Source organism: Anoplopoma fimbria, chromosome 15 (genome assembly GCF_027596085.1).
Source record: "Anoplopoma fimbria isolate UVic2021 breed Golden Eagle Sablefish chromosome 15, Afim_UVic_2022, whole genome shotgun sequence".
In the NCBI taxonomy this organism is placed as follows: Eukaryota; Metazoa; Chordata; class Actinopteri; order Perciformes; family Anoplopomatidae; genus Anoplopoma; species Anoplopoma fimbria.
Window position 1 is genome coordinate 19,879,250 of NC_072463.1, and position 12,864 is coordinate 19,892,113.

The window sequence follows — 12,864 nt, forward strand, 5'->3', positions numbered from 1 at the left end:
TGGGAAAAAAAAAAAAAGCCCACTAATGTCCAAGCATCTAATTAAAGCTTGAGTCTCACTTGATCACATTCTGGAGCGGTCAATGGGTGATGGTGGTGGTGTAATAGTTTAATTATCTCCCCCCCAAAGTGGTTAAAGCTAATATTTAATTAGAAAATAAACAGAAAACGGAGGCCTCGGTATCAAATCCTGATCAATGAAGCAGAGCGAGGACCTATATTGTAATAAGGGGGAAACTCCCATCTTATATTGCCACATAAAAGAATCATAATTAGTCAAACGTAATTAGCAGAACATTACAGAATGACTAGGCCGCACAGCGATGCCTTTCATGCTTGTGTGACGAGAAAGCAAGGAGACGACAAGTCAATGAGCCTCAAATTCGATGGATATGGATAGTTTATATACTGCAAAACCTTCCAGTTCATTTATTGTGTAACACAATACAGTGCTTACAACAGCATTGTCATTTTCATTTGTTTCTTTCGCACACAATCATATTTAAGGGTTTGCGCTTGGAAATACCCCATCTGAGTACTGTTATCACAGCCAATAAGGATAAAAAAAATAATAACCTGTATGTGGATTTTTATTGAGGAACATCCCACCTCAGGCGACGTATACAGACACGCTGTTATTCTGTTGCTTAATAAGAACCCAGGACCGGGCTCTCTGCATGTAAGTGTGTGTCGGTGTGTATGACGCAAGCTCAAGTGTTGAGATCTTATCTCATAAAGAGGCTTATAAATGTACAACTATCTCATGTCACATAAAGGAGCCCACTGATTTATTCCTATTGATCAACTGCCGGGGGGCCACGACAGCCTTGTAACGGAAATCAACACTCCCTCACAGCCAAGGCAGTCTGGCTGCACTGAGACATATGCACACAAGTCGTCTGCCTGACCACACGGATTAAAATGAAAATTATGCATGATTAAACACGCTTCACTTGAAAGTAACTCCATGGGCAGAAATACAACGTGTATTGCGGGCGAGACTGGCGGACAGGTGGACGTACAGAGACGCATGAATATTGCACGAGGAAACCGCGCTCCATCCTCGACTTTGGCGAGCTTTTTAAAAAAACAAGCGTTGGAAAACTGACACCCAAGTTTACTAAGTGTTTATGTGACATCACAGCTGACCAGTGCTAGACAATGACCCTCAACCTGTCTCTGTGTGGTGCCCCCAGAGGTGTCATAAAAACCTGGGCAGGGAGCTTTGCTTTGGATGACAGAGTGCCAGGCGCTCTCCCACCAGGACCTAATTTCCCCCGGTGAAAATGGATAGCACGTCCATAGCGTAGCTTAGTTTAAAATGCAAAATGTGGACATTATCTGGCATGGAGATTCAGCGGCATCCATCACGCTATGCTAATGCAGCCCAGTGGTTAAGATATTCTAATGTAAGCCACCCTGGAGATGTAGAGGAATTAACACAAACAGAGCAGGGCGGCGGGAACACAGAGGGGTCAGGAGATAGGACAGGGGAGCTACTCCTGAGACAGGCGCTGCCAACACACACACACACACACACACACACACACACACACACACACACACACACACACACACACACACACACACACACACACACACACACACACACACACACACACACAGGCTCCCACAACAGTGTTTCTGAGCATGTGCACACGCATGCATACTTATACACTCTTTATTACTTATTTATGCGCTTACACTTCATCGATACACACATTGATTTGCAGGCACACATGCTAACACACACCATAGGTCAATCTATGTCAGTATTACACTACAAAGGCAATGACAGATCTTAAAGTCAAATTGACAGCAGGAAAGAGACCCATTGTGTAATCCTTTTTTTGTTGTTGTGCTAAAAGCAGTTGTGGATCAGTATTTAAACCCACCATCCATTTTCAGAATCCTGAGGCACACTCATTGTCTGACAGCATCGACTACTCGCTCCCATATCCGATTCATGCTCTATTCAGACTTTTTTTTTTTCCCTCCCTGGCTGGAGTAATGTTTCCATTCACATTACAGCTGCAGGAGCAGTGAGTTTGTTTTTTTCCCGTCCTGCAGGCTGTTTGGGGGGACCGGGCAGGGTCCCAGCAGAGTTCCTCTCCTCGGCTTAGGGGCTCTTATGAAAGCTCTGTCCCAGTCCCCTGCTCAGCCTGCCAGAGCTGTAAGGGAAGGCATTATTATCATTATATTAATGTGACATTAATTGCTTTTACTTTTTCACTCCATTAAGTGTGCGCTATCTCTTTGGGAGCCCGGCCAGATGGTTTATCACTTCCCGTGCTGTTGGTAGCACCATTAATGGGCTAAGACACTGGGCTATAAAATAATTGCGCCGCAGTGTTGGAAATGTTCATCGCGCTAATTGAAAAGTAATTGTGGAGGTATAGTGCAACTGTCACGCCATAAAAGCCTGTCAGAGGAGAGGAGGAGGGCTTTCTAGTAAAAGGCTATTGTTTGCAGTCATACAGTACAGCAAGTGGCCAAAGCAATGGTGGAACAGCCTTTATGCTAAATGTTAACAGGGGCAATGATCCATTGAAAACATAACTTTTATTTTCTACACGCCGCCCCACACGTTAATGTGATGAATATATCACAGCAAATCTCTTTTTTACTGTAGTGATTTACATTGTCTTAGCGTATTGTTATGTCTTTAAACCCTGTCTACATATTGTAAAATTAACACTGTGAGCAGGAGTATATGAGTCAATTAAAGGTGTAAAATGGCAATGCAGGTCCTGTGATATGGCGTCGGATTGCCAACTCTGTCTCGCTTTAACAGTTGGGGCAAAAACTGCAGTGCAGGGAGTTTTCTATTTTTTATAAAGGAGAGTGGCGTGAGATCATACCAGGTGTATTATAGCAGCGCGGTCACACCAAGTAACCTGGAAACTATCATGAAATCATGCAGAGCAGTGAGGGGTGGACTATTTTAGTTGTTCCTGCCGACCGTATGAACGTACAACCATGCCTGCCTGCAGCGAGGGGGATGAGGGAGCCGACACAAAGCAGGCACTGAGTCTGAATCAATGACTTTGGAGACCAAAACCTCATGAGTAAGTCACCTCAGATAAAACATTTGGTGCATCTCTGATTTTCCGTGATACTACATATCTTGTTGAGATATAAATCAGAAATACAATTTCAATAACCAGAGTGCCATCAGTAATGAGAAATGATTTACTTCTAATGAACTTTGGATATTACATTGCATAAACCAAGAGTATTAAATCGTTAAAAGTCTTAATGTAACATTATAAAATGCCATTAAGCTGGCAATTAATCAGCTTGAAAAATAAAAGAAGTTTTACTGCTCCAAAACCTATAGATTTTTAATTTCTTCACAATACTTAGTGTGGAGGTTTAAAACCCTGCAGAGCTTCTCATGCTGAGAGTATCCAAATGAAGTTGTTGACACCACAGCAAATACTCAGGTGCATTAAACAAATATCTGAGGTGATAAACATAAAAAAACAGAGTTGTAAAAATCTCCGAGAGGCAGTTTTCCTGAAACTCAGAGAGGTTGGATGTGTGTTGATTCTGCTAAGTGAGTGTCCATAGTTTGTGCTTGTCCCTTTTATTGATGAAAGCTTGTTGTTTGAGGTGATGCTGTGGGTTAACGGAAGGGCCGGTGGGCGTTGGTTTAAGCCGTCATTACTAAAACAAAGCAGCCTCTTGCTGCTTATCAGCCCCTCATCGACTCCCCTTCTAGCCCCTGTCGTCCAGCGTATTGACACCCATTGACTGGGACTTGAGGAAGAACAGGATGGTGAACTTGTCTAACACAGACCAGGGTCAGGGCAAGGGACAGGGGATGGGGGGTGTTTGTTTGTGTGCACGTGTGTGTGTGTGTGTGTCTGTGTGAGACCCCCGCTTTCTCCCGCATGGATCCAATAGTGCTGCGTGTGCTGCTAATCAATGACACGGGGTGAAAACGAGGCCTGAAATTGGAGTGATTGATTCCAGCGGTTATGATGCCACGTTCATTGATGCCTTCTGATATGTGTTACTCTCCTTTCAATCCGTCCTACTTCTAAAATGGCCACAAACAACATATAGACTGTAAAATGTGTGTGTGTGTGTGTGTGTGGGACGGGACGCTTTGAGGCAGGAATAAATTCTCTGTAGGTCAAACAACCGACGTGAACTGTGAGCCACCTCAACCCCTCACCCAATTTCCCCTCCCTCCATCGTTCTCTCCTCCTTTCCAAGGTCAATATCCTGAACAATTAGTCCAAAGAGGAGGAGGAGGATTTGAAGCATGGTCGCACCCTCTCCAAATGCCCCCTCAAGGGCTTCGGGGGGCAGCAACGGTATGTCAGACCAAAGTGAAAAGTGTACCCATTCCCTCTTTATGTCTCCATTTTCTACCCTCATTAGGGCCGTTCATGAGCACTTAGAGGGCCCCTGCACATCCACACATCACCCCGGTCAGGTCTGCCCTCTCTTCCACGCACCTTTCCCAATCAAATAACTATCATTAAAAGCCCATGTGTCTGTGTGTGTCTGTGTGTGTGTGTGTGTGTGTGTGTGTGTGTGGCACAGACACACTCACCAAGCTAGTTGTATCCATAGTGCGATCATACTAATGTAATATTGATTTGTCCCAGTCACCATGGCACCAGGACAATAGTCCAGTCCTGCTGGCCAGTGGTCAGTCTCCCAGCAGCCGCTGCTGTCGCTCTACCCCCCCACTTGGCCGGCTGGATGATCCATACTTTCCCAGATCAACAAAGCATGCCTCTCTGTGTCTTTGCATAGAGCTCTGTAACCTATAGCGTGCAGGACAGCAGTGTCGGAGGACAAAATCTAAATGTATTCATAAACTTCATTCTCAAAGTGGCAGGTCCATACAGCCATAAATCTGCAGCTCATCCTTCCTCTCCTCTCCTCTCCTCTTTTTTTTTTTTTTTTTTCTCTGTCGACGCCTGCTGGCCTGTCAAGCCTCAGAGGAAGAGAAAACAAGAACGGGGCAGTCGTCAGGGAGGAAGAAGGGTGTGAAAATACAGCGAGGTGAAGCAAGTACAAATGTTGAGCTCACAGAAACTAGTCCCCTGTGAGTCCATGTGCAGCGCTACAAAAAAAAACTAGACAGGATCATTATATGCAGCTCAGGATTTGCTGTTTGTTCTCACAGCACACTCACCAGCTTTCCAACATACATGGAGAAACTTCTCAGTTCCGAATATTTTTGGTGCCAAAAACTGTGAGCTGACGTCATTTTCGAATTCCAAATGTCTGAGATTTTGTCTGGACAGCTGTGCCCTTCCATCCACCGGACCACACACACACTGAGAAACAAGGGGTGGAAGCTTTGCAGTAGCAATAATGCAGCAGGAAAGAAAAGTGTTTGATGACAAGAAACACAGAAGCGGGCGGCTGATTTTCTCAACGTCTCAGCCGCCTGAAAAACAAAGAGCACAGGACTCCATTTTTGATTCAAGTGAATGATTTGCATAGAAAAGTTCATAAGCGCGGGACATAAGGATATGGTCATAAAAGAGGGCAATAAAAATTTTAACTATGACAGAATATTAAAAGTGGCAGTAAATTGAAGGCAGGCTGCAGAATGACCCTTGCAGAGCGACTTCCTCGGTTGGGACTTCTAATCTCGGCGTATGAGAGAGGGGCACTCACTGTACACAGAGAATAAAACATCTCCTGCCGACCCCCTGACAGATATGGTTGTCTCTCACACTTTCATCCTGCTGGATAGTTAAGATTTAAGATAATGACACAACGACTTTCACGTCGATGCCGACATTGAATCTTTTTAAGAGGCCTCCCGCTGCCATGCAGGGACGGCCTGTCAGCCACTGGCAGTGAAAGAGTTGAATGTCTTGCGCACAGTCGTTTCCCCGATGTCAGGAAGAAATTGTTCGTAACATCGGCCCCCTCACACTTGTCTCAACTCATTTATTTCAGCCAAGGTCTGCGGATATAAATAAAAGGAAATGTTACTGGAGCATTCAAACCCGGTGCCAGCCTTGAGACCAGTAATGTAACCACATATCATCAAAAGTGCTGAATCTCCCTTTGTCACCACACATGACATGCAATTCCTCCAAACATATTCACGTTTTGTTGCCATTCATACAAATAAATAATCACTGGAAGGTGGGACAGCCCTTTAAAGCTGACCTCTACAGTAATACTGAGTGTCCATCAGATTTATCCCGTGGCTACTAAAAATAGGTTTTATTTACCACCCACATGCATTTTCTTTAACACACTGGGGTAACAAACTTCCTTCAAACTGGATTAAAGGCTGTTTTTTTTTTCCCATCATGAATGCAGTTCAACAGGTGGTCCATAGATGGAGCTCTTCTCATTAGAATATACATTACATTACATTACAAGGCTGTCCTCGGGTAACTGTGCGCTGTCCTTCATTCTTCAACAGCAGCAGAGCCGAGCTGCAGTATGGGCTCTACCTCTACCTGCCCTCTGTGTAAGCAGAAAAAAAAAGGCTGCTGGAAAACAAACATGCTGCCTTGTTGAGGGGGGAAATGTTGAGATATATATATATATATATCGAAGTTTTTCTTAAAAAGGATATAGTGACCATGTTAATAGTTATGTTTCTCTGCCTTACTTAACACACCGGACCCCTTGTGAGCGAGTGTCAAACCACAAACCACCGGGTCCCCGGAGCAGTATGACTTAATTGAGCTGTCCTGGGAAATCTAATTACAATAATGCACAGAGGATTGTGTAATATTCCCTCTGCTTCTGCTCCAACACCTATCCCTCACACACACACACACACACACACACACACACACACACACACACATGCACTCCTTCTCAGACACACACACACACACACACACACACACACACACACACACACACACACACACACACACACACACACACACACACACACACACACACACACACACACAGATGAAATGATTAGGGAGGGTGAGACATGCAGACACAGAGATTTTAGAGGGTTGGGGATAGGCAACAACCGTAAAACATTCTAGCGGGAGATGTTTTAATCACGATTCATGGGCCAGTAAACCTTTTAAACAGCAGTCAGTCAGACCTTCTGGGCAGTGAGGACAAAACAATGACAGTGTTATATGACCAAATAGTGCAGCATGGGGACAAAATAAAGTTACTTCTTCTTTGCTTTTTTTTTTCCGAATTATTAACATTTTTTATAGTTCCTGAAAGTTTGTGAGAAGGGTCTTCACAAACAGTTTGGCTGAAGGTGGGCGGTCGACGCAGGAGGACAATATTAGAACAAAAGCGCACTTAATTTGCTCATTTGATATTACACTGTACAGCTGGGCAATGATCATAGCCATATCACTGTAGAGAGTTATTGAGCAAATCGCAGCAATTAAAACGCGGCCATATGCAGTGTATCTCAGTGCTGCTAGAGCCAAGAGACAAGCTATAGACACACACACACACACACACACACACACACACACACACACACACACACACACACACACACACACACACACGCACACGCACACACACACACCGGGTGTCGTTATTGGAATTTCTAAAATAATCCATCCTCTGACTGTGCTCATTGACAGTGTTTATTCCACTGAAAAGTGTCCTAAAATGCCTGCCGATATGTGAGCTTTTACTGCACAAAGACAATAGGAAGAGTCCTGCAGCTGTACACTGAAGGTATTGATGCTTGTCAGGCATCGACAGAGGCAACCTTTGTGTCTGGTGCGGACTGACAATGTGAGCGGCATTGTGGGCGACTGCATTTTGTTGCACGAGTGGCACTACTATGGGAGATGACTGCACACTGAAATGAATGAATTTTATGTGATTTTTGTACGATAAAATTGACCTGAGAGTTCTCCTGTGTTTGTGGTATAAAAAAAACAGACGCATATCAAGGGGGCCGGAAAGCAGATGTGATTTGTGTATAGTTTCTTATGGAGTCAATATGTGTGTATGTGTGTTTTGTGATTGAGTGCAAGGTCAAAGGGACACAGTGGAGAGACGAGTGGGGGGGAGCGGTGGTGAACTAAGAGGGGGGGGGGGGTTTGCTACTGTGCCCAAGGCCATACCCACACAGACGGACACCATATTGAAATTAGCAAATGGACTGCATAGTGTTGCTTGCTGCCCCATTTGCGGTCCCTTCTTCTCTGGGTGATATACAGATGCACCCATCGATGGGGGACATCACGGTTCCAAAGGAGGAGCGGGGGTGGGGTATACGGGGGCTGGCTAACCACCCCCCCCACCCCCCGTCCTAAAATGAAATGGCTCGACTCTTATTTATTTACAGCATGTTTTGCACTCATCCCATAACACTGTAAATTACCTGCATGGTCAAGGCTCCTTTCTCAGGCAAGGAGAGAAAAGGACATAAAACATGTGATCTATATGATATTTAATTCAGGAATCACATATGATCTGTCAATTTCCATATATCATGCTTTATGAGTCATATTTTAAATACAAAATCACGTTTATGAATATAAATGTGTGAATTACGAGCGGTCATATGTGTTATATGATGTACAATACGTCTATAGGCCCCAGACAAGAGTGTCCCGCCAATATTTATGAGATTTCTACAGTCTATCTCGTAAGAGGATAAGGGATGGGTGATTTCCTCGCTGGGGTCTTAGGTGGTTGATCACGGATCCATTTCTCACATCGTGTGCAGTCTCATCATGCTGTTGACTGTTTGACTCCCTGTTCATCTCTTTCTGTCATGCAAATAGCATGAAAATGGAAAACAAGGATGATCACAATAAAGAAGATATTGCAGAGCATTTCATGGTCTAAAATACTTGAAATGTATTGTAATAAAACATGTTGGAGTTTGGTTTGTTTGACACAAGAAGGACGGCACTTACTTGAACTTAATTATACGTCAAAGCAGGCAGAAATGGAGACAGTACTCTATATATGTGTGTGTGTTTGGGTTAGTGTGTGCATGAGAGTGTGTGTGCGTGTGCAGAGAGAATTCCATCAGAGGGATCTCTCTCGGGAGCAGACCTGTTCTCTAGCTGAAAAAAAAAAAAGCAGGGGCCTCCTCCATTATGGCAAACAAGTGCATTTGCTCTAAGGCCAGTAGAGATTTCTAACCTTTGCTTGACATGCCGAAAAGGTCAGGCCCATCCGTGGCTCCCCCCGGAGTTAAGCCCGACCATTTCCTCGCTGTTCCTTTGGACTCCAGGAAACCCCAGGATCCGTGGTACCAACAGGCTACAGTGCAGACAGTCGGCAAATGACACGTGACAAAATGTTAAATCACAGCCCAACTATTTTTTAAGTCTTGGGAAGGATATTTTGCAGCTTGATTAAAATTAGGATTAGTTAGGACACTAGGTATATTACCAGTAAAATAGTTATCTAAAATCACAAATCAATAAATCTTAACAATTCTAATATCTGTTTTCAGTTTAAAATATATAAAAAAAAAAAAAAAATGAACAATCACACATGTACACTCAGATGAAGCAAATGTCTTAATATAATTCAGGACGCAGGCCCGACCCTCAGTAATAACAGGGTAATTGTGTTAAACGCCTGTGAAGTGAGCACACACAGCAGCCTGTGTGAGTTTTTCTCCGTTTGATGGACGTATCCATGCTTATCAATGTTCCTTATCTCCCTTCATTATTTCCAAACCAGTGGTTAAATTGGAAAAGCCCATAAGAACGCGTGAATACATGGCAGAGGCAATAAAACAGTAGAAGAGCCCCCCCCCCCCCCCCCCCCACCACCACATCCTACAACAGTGTTTTCCTTGGGTGGAGGGAGATACATTCAGCAGATAGTTGGAAATATTTCTGCTCCCCCCACAGCTTCATATCAGTGAGCAGCACAGATAAAGATACAGTTGGACAAATAAATCTGAAATGAAGGAAGAAAACCCTTCACATGCAGTTATCGTGTGTGTGTGTGTGTGTGTGTGCATACAGTTTTATTACCCGCCCGCTCTCTCTCAGCGCTTGTGTTCCTACACAGTTCAAGTGTTGGGGAACAACTGTTTTTTAGCTAAAAGCAGTATTTTCAGTGTGGTCTCATGCTTACAGACATGCTATGTGGCGCTACTTCTCTTCTGTGTCCGTTGGGACTTGTTCTCAGGGGATTTTGTGGGTTTGCTTAATTTCTCTTCAGCTGAAACAGAAAATCTTTTTTCATGCAGCTCCTTCTGAAGGACCAGAAGCACGGTTTGGCCCTGAAACGCTGACTATTTGCAAGATTCTTTCATTTTTTTGCTGCAGCTTTTAGTTTGACACCTGCAGGAGATTGATATTAGATAAGAAAATGGGTGTTTAAACTGCACTTATGTTGAAATGCTCGCCTTTCACTGCATGATTGTATAATGCTCTGATGAAAAATGTAACCAGAGTCATTTGACAAACTGGGACACAGGTTTCGCTGGTGGCCACTAGTTTTTTTTTTTTAGGAGAGCAGCTCAGCCATACATTAAGTGGTGAGCAGAGCAGGCGTGTAACCTGATAAATGCACTTAAAACGGTGAAGATGGACAATGAGAGTGCGAAATCTCAGATGGCCTCAGCCCTGTGCCTGCTAGGCACTTTGACAGCCTATTGATCAGCCAAAGAGAGTCTTGGGTAGGGTCAGAAGTGTGAGGATGCATGGCTCAGATACTGCTAGTGGGACAGGTACAGGACAGCAGTAACCAGGATCTATTAGGAAATAGATCTACTCCTGAGCCAGTTACATTTTCCTTTTGTTGAAGATCAGACGGGTTGTTGACTGCTGGCGCTCGCAGTTCCCTCCGTGGAGATGGGTGGAATTTTCTGCCTCCAATATAATACACAACAACAATATAGCAATCCGTCTGTTGTTTGAAATTGATGTGACGTAACGTTTCTGTCTGGGACATTGATAGCCCACGGTTGTGAAAATGCCCAGCTCCTGTTATTGAATAGTAATAGGCTTGTCGGCCGGTGCCTCCAATTTCACAAATGGAGCAATAAATACACATAACAGAATCAGTGGAACAATAAGAATGCCCATAAAGGGATGGTTGTGCCTCAAAAAACAGGGAAGCGAGCTCGGCGAGGGGAAGGGAGAGGGGAGGAGGGGTCGAAAGAAAATTTGACAAAGAGAAGAGATGAAAAGTGTGTTAGTGTGTGTGTGTGTGTGTGTGTGTGTGAGAGGGAAACACACAGAGAGAGAGAGAGAGAGAGAAAAAGAGATGGTGGCCCACTCTTCATTTCTGTGCCACAAGCTCTCCTGGGCATTTGCGTGCTCCGTTTTCAACCTAAGTGTAATTTGAGCTCTGGGTTGATACAAAGTGTATGCAGCAGCTCTGTTCAAACCCAATCACTCACCCTGACGTGTAATCCTTTCCCTCACCATCATCAACGTTGCTTTGGGAATAATGAAACACACTTAAGCAATACACAGCAGTCGTACAGCTGCAAGCGGGACCGCATCTTGATGAGATGCCTCGTAACTCTAATGAAAGGTGTTTTGACCTGTCAATGGAGGTAAATGATTGCCTTGCTACTGTATCTGTGGGAAACTTATCGACGGCAATATCTGGTCCAATCGGATGATTTGCATGAGAAACAAGAGGCACATTGCTTTTAAAAATACCGCAACCTGGCGACCGTGCTCTACATTTCATTTGAGTGGGCCTCCGGATCTCCTTTTTTTTCTTTTCTTCCAACCCCAAGTCATCTCGACTTGTGATGCCATTGTTTCCACAAAGAGGATTATTACAATTAATTGGTTAGCAAGACATTATTTCAAAAAGGGAAATTGGCTCTTATAATTATATAGAGAAGGGAATACTTTAACTCCCTGGAATATCAGCTTCCTGAAATAATGGAGCTACAGCCCCTCACCCCCCCTCCCCCACCTCCATCAGCGTTAGCGTGTCTGTCTGCCTGTTTCCTGTGACGGATCCATTTTCAACAGCTCCCGGCCCTGCAGTGGCTGCGGTTGATGGTTGGGTGGCCTGCGTGAATCTTCGACTGGCCTGCCTCGTTTACTGCCACCCATCTGTGGTCTGCTGGGAGCTGCGATCTCCTCTTTGTTCTGTCCCACCGCTGAACTCCCAGTCTGTGTGTGTGTGTGTGTGTGTGTGTGTGTGTGTGTGTGTGTGTGTGTGTGTGTGTGTGTGTGTGTGTGTGTGTGTGTGTGTGTGTGTGTGTGTGTGTGTGTGTGTGTGTGTGTGTGTGTGTGTGTGTGTGTGTGTGTGTGTGTGTGTGTGTGTGTGTGTGTGTGTGTGTGTGTGTGTGTGTGTGTGTGTGTGTGTGGATGGCCATAGTAGAATGAGTAAATACACTGAGTAGAGGGCAGGGTTGGACTCACTTTTAAAGCTGGTTTGCCTGTTACTCCTATTATTCCCTTCTTCCACAAAAGTGGTGAAGAGCACCAGGAGCAAATGCCATTTAAAGGTTTCATCCATCCTAAGTTAAGACTGGTGTGTTAACTGCATGCCAAATAAATCAGAGCACACAAGGCCAAATTGCTTCCGAAGTTATGCTACATTGCTTGTCAACAACTATAAGACTGGTCGCTGACAAGCAATGTAGCCTTTAAAAAGCTATTTTCTAAACAAAGTTTGATAGCGAGTTTATTGTGTTTTTTTTAATATACCAGCACTGCTAATCATTTAGCATAGAACTGCAACTGGAATAATGTGCACAATACTAACAATAAAATACATTTTAATCGTTCCCAATCTAGTATTGTCATATTGCACGTCTAAAAGCTATTTGATGTATTGTCAGGAAATCATGTTCCCCTTAAGAATGGATTGTAATAATGTTGATGCTTCCTTAACTTCTCCAAGAACACCTTCATCATGTCAACATTTCAATTTGTCTAATACTTTGGTTTAGAACCAAACACCTGCACAATGA